This window comes from Pollicipes pollicipes, unplaced genomic scaffold (genome assembly GCF_011947565.3).
Source record: "Pollicipes pollicipes isolate AB1234 unplaced genomic scaffold, Ppol_2.1 Scaffold_4740;HRSCAF=5597_pilon_pilon_pilon, whole genome shotgun sequence".
Taxonomy (NCBI): domain Eukaryota; kingdom Metazoa; phylum Arthropoda; class Thecostraca; order Pollicipedomorpha; family Pollicipedidae; genus Pollicipes; species Pollicipes pollicipes.
The window spans coordinates 18638773-18649533 of record NW_023596545.1 but is presented as its reverse complement, the minus strand read 5'-3'; the positions used below and the strand labels follow the sequence as shown (position 1 = coordinate 18649533).

The window sequence follows — 10761 nt, the reverse complement described above, 5'->3', positions numbered from 1 at the left end:
ATGATTCATGTCGGATTTTTGACTTGGTGTGAAACAAACATTTGGCTAGTTCCTGTTCGTCTCCTGGGTACAATTTCCGGATCCTGGTTCTTCGAGTTCAGTGGTGATGCCTGTGCTTTCCCTGTTACCTCACCCAGGAACCGGCTCTGGAGGAGAATTTTGAGAATCTGACAAAGGTCTGCTAAAATGAGTTGGTTTCTGCGAGACACTCTTCTAACATTGAATGTGGGGGATGTAGCTCAGTGGTAGAGCGCTCGCTTTGCATGTGAGAAGCCCCGGGTTCAAACCCCGGCATCTCCAGTGCATGAATTTTAGTTTTCCAAGCATAAACTACGGTGGCTTGAGCGGAAATAGGAATATCTGTGGCAGCTCCTAAAAGCAGACAGCTGTGGTGTTTCGACGTATTTCGTGTCCCTCATAACGGACACGAAACCCTGCCTCGAAACCTTGCCTCACCTAACCTAGCTCATTGACAAACCGAAAAATAGTTGCCACTGATGCATCAGTATCGCTATGAACGCCCTGGATGAACACATAACCTATTTGTTTGTTTTTCATTGAGTCATAAGTGATTTAAGAGATGTTAGTATCGTTGTCAGTAAATGATAATAATTTTTTAGAGGTAGGATACGATAGGATACAATGACCCCGTTCTTGAATCCTGATAGGGTTTCTGGTTTAAAGAAGGTAATTTTGTATATTAATTGTGAAGTTAGCTTTGAGTCTTGACTATGATGCATATTCAGGATTATGTAACAACCTATTTTCACGCAAATGAATTAAGTTTCAAAGGCAGCTTTGCGTTTTTCATTGGGGGGGGGGGGGGAGGGGCGAACCCATGAACCTTGTCCATTCTATATGCGAGGCACACATCCTAATCAACTGTCGTCATGTAGTCTGAGAAGCGTCATGAAGGTCCAAAGATGCACACATTCCCTGTGAGGTTAGCGAATTACAAATGCAACTTGTTGCGGGTTACGTTTTACGTAAGTTATTGTGCATTGTGTAAGATAAGCGTTTTTCTTCATTACCAAAGCGCGCGTCGCTACAAAATTTTACGTTATCTTTCCTTCAGAGATTCAAAAAGGCATCCGGGGCCATGTTCCACACTGTGAAGACTTAGATAAATGTATAGAGGCCCATTACAACACTGGGGGGGGGGGGGGGGGGGGGAGGGAGCTCAGCATTGGGGGTCCAGCTCAACATCGGGGTGGGGAAGGGCCCCCCAAAGAGATGTGAAGTTCCACCCCTGATTTTCTATGACCACTTGTCATAATGCAAATCTATTATGAAATTCAGTGTTTTAACTGTTGGCATCCCAGTTTGGGTTCAGAACGAATCCATGGACGCTTGAAGTCAGTGTGCAAAAATCCATTCAATGACCTCTTGTGCTGAGGTAGCCATTTTGAAGACCATTTGGTGCAGTTCACATCCATGCCATTGATACCTAAAACCCTCCAGTTTCTGAGCTACATGTCCGAGAAGATGTGCAGACTGTTTTAAGACCGTTCACGCAAGCATGACGCCAAAGTAACGTCATACGTATCCTGCCACGCAGTACGCCGTGCGGCGTTCAAGGCCACACATAGTATCATCGTCAAGCCGTTCAGATCCAGTGTCCACGAGCACGATTTCCAAGTGCTATGGATGTCAGATAGCTCTCCACCAACGTTGAGCCATCTGTTTAAGTTCCAATCACGATTCGCCTATTGTGCTACATAATATAGGAAGTAATTTTTCCAAGTAATTGCGGAAATTTGACACATAATCGAAAAACAGAAAGGTGATGTTCTAAATTTGAAGACATTGCAGCAGACTTGGGCATCATGGAATAGGATCACTGCAATATGTCCTTGTTTGATTGCGCCATGGAATGTCTATGAAATTGACATGCTGCCAAACTAGCCATTATTGCACGCATTTGAAGAACATCAAGCCCGCAGAGAGATGACAGCACGGTGCTGGAAGTGTTCTCTGAGTTAAATATCGTTGTTTGCTCATGTTTTGACCTTTTATCATGGTGTTCTTGCTGCTAGGTTATGACACTTTTTTAAAGGGAATGTTTCACATCTGAAGATACTGGAGCAGGCATCAGATATGATGAAGCAAGCTCACTTATAACTATTGGCCTACCTTTAAGTAGAAAGGACCGCTCTACACAACGATATCTCTCAGTTTGGTAAATATGCTGTTCGATACGTCATTGTTTGATTACGCCATCGTACCATGCACAACATTGATTGAGAATGGATTGTCGGCCGTTTTATCTGGAACTTGTGCTCACGAGCGCCAGCTATGAACGACTTAACATTCATATTTTAGTTGGCCTGATCACTGCATGACCAATGAAATGGCAGGATTTCAATGACGTTGTTATGGCGTCATGGATGCTTGGGTGACCTTGGAAGTCTGCACATCTTCGCAGGTGTTTGTGGAATGTGGATCGCTCCCTGTAAGGGGAGTGTTTCACACTCCTGGGACACTCCCTTCACAGGGAGTGTTCCACACATGTATGGGGTTTTGAACTAAAATAGCCTCCTTGAACATCACTTGATGCAGTCCACAGCCCTGCCCTTCGTAAGACCTAAACCCCTCCAGTTTCTAAGCTACTCGCCCGCGAAGATGTCACTCAACACAAAGTCACCCAGGCACAATGTCTGAAATTTAGGCGTTTTTTGTTTTGGCCCCAAGACATGTTGCTCTCCTGAAATAACTACTGGAAAGCATGTAACACCGAGTTTTCTGTTTGCAGCGTGAGATGGAAACAAGTCGTTCCCGAAAATTCAACAGCATCGCCCGTCACACTCATCACGACTAAGCCAGGGATGCCGCATGCGGGCTCCAGCCGAGTCTTTTGATCATATCACACGCGACCTTTCCTTTCAATGCACTCAATGCCCAGGTCCGTTGCTGCTCACCAGCACAAGTTTAACCCACCTACCGTCCATCAACGACATCCCCGCGCTCAAATGCCGAACTCCGGGCCCGCACTACAAACAACAACCGCCTCTTCTGACAGGACGGATAGCCAGGGAGAACAGCGAGAACAGAGAGCATCTCGTATGCGTCACGGTTCAACGTTTGTAGATTGTACGCGAGAATCATTGTAATACAGTAAGGGTTGGTATGAAAATACATTATGTCACACAAACGTTCACCTGTAGATATAACATAACTTGATCATGTATTGAGTAAAAAATAACCTTTAAATTGTTAAATGATACCTTTATTGAATTCCCATTTCAAGCTATCAGAAATGGAGATTGCATAATGGGTATAACAACGACGTCAAACACCATCCTGAAAACTCGCTTGGGCACGCGGAAACCCACAGCTACTCAAGTCTCCGGCTCTTGGGAAGGATTTGGCATTGGAGAGAAGACATTATTTCCACCAAGAAATCTGAGCTGAATACGGGATGAAAACGAGCAAAAGAGGCATAAACAAATGCATGCAATTTTTGTTATCGGTCTGCGGAGCGTCGTCACCAAATTATGGTGTGATTATAAAGCTTAGGCGAAATTTCTTGTTCTCCGGTGGACAGAACTTTCGATTTTGTGTCAAAACAGTTATTTTGTTTTTTTAACATTCACATGCTATTAAACACGCGCTCGGACGCAAGTTTGACCCTCTTCCAGAATATTTTTCGGAACGGTTCCGAACGGCGCAGCGTAGCCGCGCCAAATTTGGTTTAGCTGTAAACAATTGAGTAACAGGTTGTTTGATATCAATAATTTAAATGTACCTTGTAAGGTCGCTGACCTACGGCAGGTCATAGACAGACCATGGATTCAGCAAAGTCAATTTCGAGGGAATCGTTCGATCTGATGCAGCAACGAAGTGTTAGACGAGGCCATACGTCTCTGAGATAGTTTCTTAGGCAACACAACAATTGAATGAACAAAGTTCATTGACCTTGGGTCAGGTATGAAGGCTAGACCAAGGTTAAAACCAGCCTCTTTTGTTACTCTATGGCTTGCTGTATGGGGTTGTTTCTGGTGCTCATTTCGAAATTGGTGATAACAGGAACCGCATCATATATCCTCCATGGACTTTACGATCAGGATAAGTTACGGACCTAAAATGACCCAGGTCAACATTTTGTTTTAGGTATATACTGTCAAGCGTCACCACTGTGGCTCATTCAAATGCAAAACTCGAAGTAATCATGTATGGTTTTGGTCGCCGTGACCTTTGAAAGGTCAATAAAGGTTATTCACCTTAAATGAACGTGTGACGTTTTGCTTTTGAACAAGTGCTTGAGTTCTGGAGGCACTTTGGACGCCAACCTGAAATTTGACCTTGGTTGACATTTTTGTTATCCAAATGTGATGACCTCGGAACCTCAAACAATAACCTAAGTGAGCTCAGTTACAGGCCAACACTCCCTGTGAATTTGGTGCTTCTAGCTCTCTCAGTTCCTGAGATCTCAGTAGGTGGTCAAATTAACCCTCTGCCCGGGCGAAGGGTACCCAACCGGCCACCCGGGCGCGTGTTAAGCTGAGTTTTGGAAATGGGTAATTGCTACAAAATCATTAAGGTCCTAGAAAGGCAACATCAAAACCGATAAAGAGCTGACGGCGATTCTGTCGTTAAACACTGCTTCTCTGCGAGCGCCATTTCTGTAATCTGTTTTTGTAGAACAGCGGCGTGCAGGAGTGGTGCCTGGCGTTGGTACCAGGACTGGTTGATAATATAGATAAAGATAATATATTAATTCAGCTTAGCGACATGCAATGGCAATGGTATTATATCAGATTCAACGTCGATTATGAGATGTAGCGGTGCTAACTTTGTAGGGCTGGGCTGCTCTATGAGGAAAATATAATCCCCCCCCCCTCCTCTCTGCTGAGCAGACCTCCGAGCCCAGGTCACGCAGCAGTCTGGCGTCCCAGATGGTGTTATTCTATACCTAACTTTGCGGAGGAGGTGAGCAGAGAGAATCGTTAAGCCCAATTAAATAGTGCATACCACGTTCTCCCTGAATTTTACCAAATGTCTTCCCAAAGTTGGGAGGAAGGGTCCAGAGCTCCAACCAACTGAATAGAAAACTACATCTCTGGCCCCAAATTAAGTCTATCTACGTCAGTAGAAACCCAGGTGGGTATCACATTGCCCCAGCAGCTGTCCCTTGGGTGAGAAAGACTGTACCTTGGCTGGAAGGTAGCTGCACGAACTTCTATGTCTGAAATGCTCCTATTTATATTACAGTGACTTGCGTGTCATTTCGATGATACCTTTGTCATAAAGTACGCTGGGGAATTATGCAACGGGCACACATCATGGCAACAAACATTGGTGTCTCAGCCTGGATTGAGACTCACACCTTAAGAATAGAAGTGCCGATATAAACAGCTTTATATCGGCTCCATAGCTTCGAAAAGTACAATAAGTGTGAGTATACACTGAAGAAGAAGGTACCTCAGAAAACTAGAACGTTTATGACTTTCAAGCAGCCAATCTTCAATGATCTTTGGCAATCGCTGAGACCAGCTCCTGCATGGTGTTTACTGTCTGCTGCTTTAGTATGTCATACAATACCATTTGTGTGCACAGTGCAAACTCATCTGGGCTATCTTGTTCTCACTTCAAGCCGTGATTATATAATATGTATTTTCTCGCCAAGAGCCAAAGAGAAATTTCATATGCTGCCCATACATCCATGACGCCATCATAACGTTCTTCAAATTCTTTCATTGCTTTGGCCATGGGGCGATTAAGGCCAAGAAAAAATAATTGTGGAGCCGTTTATTTCTGGCGTTAGTGAGCACGGCTTTCAGATGCAATGGATGTCAATTGATTTTCAATCAATGTTTTGACAGATACAGTGGCATAATCAAACACTGACGTATTGAGGAACGTATGTGCTAAACAGAGAAATTGTGTTGTCGAGAACAGTCTTTTCCACTTCAAAGTATATCAATAGTATGCAGTGAGCTTAGCACATCATATCTGATGCGTACTTCAATATCTTCAAATGTGGAGTATTTGTTCAGCAGTCGTGTTAAACTAAGTCTGTGGGATGTGTGGTGGTGGCCTGTAATATGCGATATCGCGACGGTATAGTTGGTACTCCAGATGTGTGATGTGTGTCAGAGGGATCACTGGAAGCGTTCCCAGGAGATGCTTGGACAGCGCGTGGAGCGACGTCGTGCTGGACATGCATCTCGGCCGTGCCTTTACTTGGACAACCCGCAGTATGGTCCAGTTATGGAGCGCACTGGCGTGTGCGTTTTACAGCACGAAAATGAGGGGTTCCTTCTGTTCGTTCTGTCCTGGTGCCTCGTCGCCCAAAAGTGCTCAGCAAAACACAGTTGGTGGTAATATGCAGTGATCAGACCGTATATGAGATCCGGCAGTCTCCAAGAGTCTCGAAGAGAGCCCAGAACCTGATGAAAAGACTCGTTTCGTGGACGAATCAATTGACCTATCAGGTGGGTTTGCCAGCACTAAGAGGCGGGAAATGGATCTGTATTAACGCTGCCGCCGGCCCCCCAGTTCAACCAGTCGTGTTTTTCTTGGGCGTCCAACTTGTCGACCAAGTTCATCTGTGGTTTGCATTTGTAGTGTTTAAGATCTCTTATGGTCCGTACGAGGTTGGTGATGATCAGTTTCTGCTTTCAATTGCAAGCATGATCCTCGCAGTTCGGATGCCTCCATGTGGCCAGGTCACTACAGTACATGTCTTGTCGAGTTTTCGGGTGGTGCCAGTCGTTGTCGATATGCTAGTTTTGCCCAAGTTTCCAGGTACGCGTTGAAGTCCGTCTGACCCTGAGAGCGATTTGTGGTTCGTTTGCTGATTGCCGGGAGAGTCCGTCTGACCCTGAGGGCGATGTGGTTCGTTTGCTGATGCCGGGAGTCTGTCTGACCCTGAGTGCGATTGTGGTTCGTTTGCTGAATGTGGTTTCGTTTGCTGATGCCGGGAGTCCGTCTGACCCTGAGGGCGATGTGGTTCGTTTGCTGATGCCGGGAGTCTGTCTGACCCTGAGGGCGATGTGGTTCGTTTGCTGATGCCGGGAGTCTGTCTGACCCCTGAGGGCGATGTGGTTCGTTTGCTGATGCCGGGAGTCCGTCTGACCCTGAGGGCGATGTGGTTCGTTTGGCTGATGTTGCTGTTGCTGATGTTCTGCTGATGTTGTGTTGCTGTCACCAAGTTGCCGGGCAACTTGGTGAGGTCTGGGTGGCCATATGCCGCCTGATCTAGGTTAAGCGGCAATTTCAAGCATCGAACCTGACTTGACTTGTAGTTTGACCGTCTGGTCCATGTTCTTTGTGTTCTGATGCGGGACAGTTGGGTTAGCTTATGGCTGATCTCCCAATTTGGAAGCTTCCAATATCAAACTACACCATGATTTGTTCACATTGTGTATGCGTCTGGTCAAAACAAATTCATGCTGTACAGGTCTGACGGTCCGTTAACCACGTGTAGGGGATGCGAGATGAACGAACGCGACGAAGTGTTTCAATATCAGGAAAACATTAGTAATTCAAATGAGCACCCACCATAGTGTCAAAAGACGCCTTGATACTCCTTAAAAGGGGCATGACACCACCCCCTAAAACGACACAGTGCAGAAAGGCGATTTGGCCGACCCTGCACAGAGGGTTTTGCGGGCGTAATTTTGTTCTCAGTGTGGGGCGCTGTTGTGCGAAACCCAAACAACTGTTATCGGCATTAGTATTATGCATGCATGCATAATTCCACGCCTCCCATGTGAGATGTTCTTCGGATGCAGTATAGTAAAAAAATCACCTTGCATGGTATGCAATTCTATGCATGGTATGCAATTCGGCCGGATATCGTCTGGAAACACCGGTGGGGTGTTTTTACGTGACAGCCCAAAAACTGTCAACAGCATCATGATGATTCCCGAGCGGTATTTTTAAGGGTGAAATGTGGTCAACGATCGCCTCAGAATACCCATTGGGTGTAATTCCGTTCAACGCTGTTACGGATGTCAAAAAACGACATCCGACGCGGGTTCGCGGGTATGCAGTTGGGCCAAATACCTCTACTGGAGTATTTTTTCTTTCAGTGTACTGCCTCACCTTAATAACAAAGTTTTCTAACATCATGCCTTACAAATACCGGTTTGCATAATAATGGAAATATACAGGATAAGAAATGAGCTATAAGTTGGACCAAATGCTACATATGTTGATTTAAGATTGTTCGGAGGGCGTGATGAGCACCTTCACATGATGTTACGGCCGTTGGTTGTTAAACGCAGAGATGCAAGTTAACATTGGTTGTTGGTGTGTTAAATGCCATGGAATATTTATAGCGTAGCACAATGTTAATTGATTTGCTAGTAATGCATGGCGTATGTTGTGCACTGCTGTGAAACTAGAAGCCCATCGCCACGAAGTATTACCCACGTTTTAGGGATTTGCTTTGCCCGTAACTCGTCCGGCTTAATGCATCCTGTTTGTCTGCAAGTCTATACCATTTTACAGCTGATCCCCCTGTATCTGTTGCACACGTTTGCTAGTAATTTAACATGAGTGCTGCGGATCTTATGGTACTATATATCTATGTATTTCACCGTCCCTCCTGATGCACCAACTGAGCCCAGCGTGTGTTACTGTGCTGGAAGTTGAGCTGTTAGAATTGTGCATTTATATTCGCCAATCTACTATTGTTTCCGTCGTATAGTTTATGTCCTTCTTTACTTGTGTTCATATAAACCCGGGAAGTGTTTAATGATACGACCGCATGTAACCGACCTGCACTGATCTGTTCTAAATGGAATTGAACGGAGCTGAGCGGAACTGAAGATACGTGACCGTCTCGACATAACGACCCACGCCTTCATCGTTACGTTCGCTTATCTGTTCCTCCGTAAGCATGTGATAGCCTCGTGTTGCTGCGACACGGACTTGGCAAGATCTGGGTGCAGCCTCAACAAGTGTGCCGAAGCCTTTGCAATTTGAGCATTACGCGTTTTTATTTCAATCAAGCTCGGAGATCACAAATCATAGTATTGTTGCTTGCTTGCTTAAAGGGGCTGCTTGATCAGAAAGTTTGCACGGAAATTTCCAACAACGAATGCAGAACAACTTTTAACATGCCCCGGGGTGGCCGATTGCATATCGTTTGCTGGAGTGGTTGGGTGCGTGCGGGTCATTTTGAACCCCTGAGTTTCCAGAACCTAGGATAGCTATAGACACCAAATTGAAAGGGTGGGTTGGACTGCATGTAGTTTCGCCTATGCCAAAATTTGGGTGTCCTAGGTCATGACGTTGGGGTCATATAATCTCAAACAAGGTCAAACGCCAGATTTGTGTCCAGACCTCCTCACGCACCGTGCGCTTCACGCACCTTCACCGCTCCGTGAAGCTAGATACCTGTTCTAAGCAAAAGATAGATATTGTTAATTCATGTTCAGTGACATTGGTTGATATTTAACAGTACAAGGTGCTCCAAAAAGCTATGAAATTGCTATTATTTCTCCATTTAAATCAGCGCTATGGATTACGCCAGGCGGAACGTTCCTAAAACATGTTGAATATGATCATTTTAGGTGTGTGACCTAATATGAGCTTAACAAATCCATAGAACACATCTGCTGTGGTCACTTTGATTATGAATTCGAAACGAGCACCAAAAATTACCCGCAAAGCAAACCCTCGATTTAAAAATGGACATTAGTTTGTCCCCAGTCTGGCCGGCATACACGACTCTTGGCCGATGGCTTTTATTGTAATTATAAATTCAGTTGGTGTATTGCCTGGGAAACTATTTCAGAGCTGTATGGCTTCGTGTAGCACTCTCCGTTGTCGCATAACATTAAACGATTTCCTAGAAATGGCCTTCGCTAACAGCCAAGGCCTGGCTTGGGCCTGTCACAGGTCAGCGACCTTGCAAGGTACATCTAAGTTTTGGCGCTAAAAGAGTCGCTATTTAATTGCCTACAACCATTTGTTTGTTAGTTTGGCGCGGCTACCTCGCGCCGCTCGAAAATCATTCTGGACAAACCTTTGGGCTGGGGTCAAGTTAACCCCCTTACCCACCCGAGCCCGTGTTAAAGGACTCCACTTCTTGCTGCTGGCAATTGCATTAACATGTCATTGGTAGTACACAAGGTATAAGCGTCTAGAAGCTTTGACGACCGGGTCGGACTCGCTCAAGCTGGCAAATTTATCATGGTTCAAATCAGACACATCCGGCCTGCCGTCTGGTTCCCAATTATTTCTATGACGCTTTAAGAAACGACACAAGAGTCGCATATGCCGCCACATCTCCTCAGAGAATCTGAGGTCCATGTATTGTGAGTGTCCCTGTTTCCCTCGTCCTCTAATTGGGTGAAGAAGGCCAGCAGACTTGATGGATTAGGGACTTAAATTAATTTACATCGTTGGTTCAAATATTAGTGAATAAAATACAGCACAAAAGCAAGGCCGAGACCACGTGCGGTTCCAAAACAAAGACCAGCGCAGATTCCGACCGCAGCTAACACGTGTTGGGCAGCAAATCAGGGGGGCGCGTGGACTGTTGTTGTTGGCGGGGTCGGCAGTGATCTACCTCTGTCGGACGAGCAATTCAGCCGAGCGCAGTTAACGGTCGCTCAATTACGGCGCCAAACGGTGTCACGGACGCGGCAGGCGGCGCGCTGTCGACAAATTGTCGTGGCGGGAAACCTACCCGAGCCGGCACAATTAGTGGTCCGGGCTGCGCATGGGACGCCATAATTAGTGCTGGTGTCCGACTGTAAGTCCGGGCACGGCTGCCGAGCCCAGCGAACGGCACGCGCTGCAGAG

General features: G+C 45.9%; 1 non-coding gene across 1 annotated transcript; it reads left to right on the top strand.

The window, feature by feature from the left end:
- Positions 1–228: 228 nt before the first annotated feature.
- Positions 229–300, top strand: TRNAA-UGC (transfer RNA alanine (anticodon UGC)). Its single transcript has one exon. It is a non-coding gene; the product is annotated as a tRNA-Ala (tRNA).
- Positions 301–10761: the final 10461 nt, after the last annotated feature.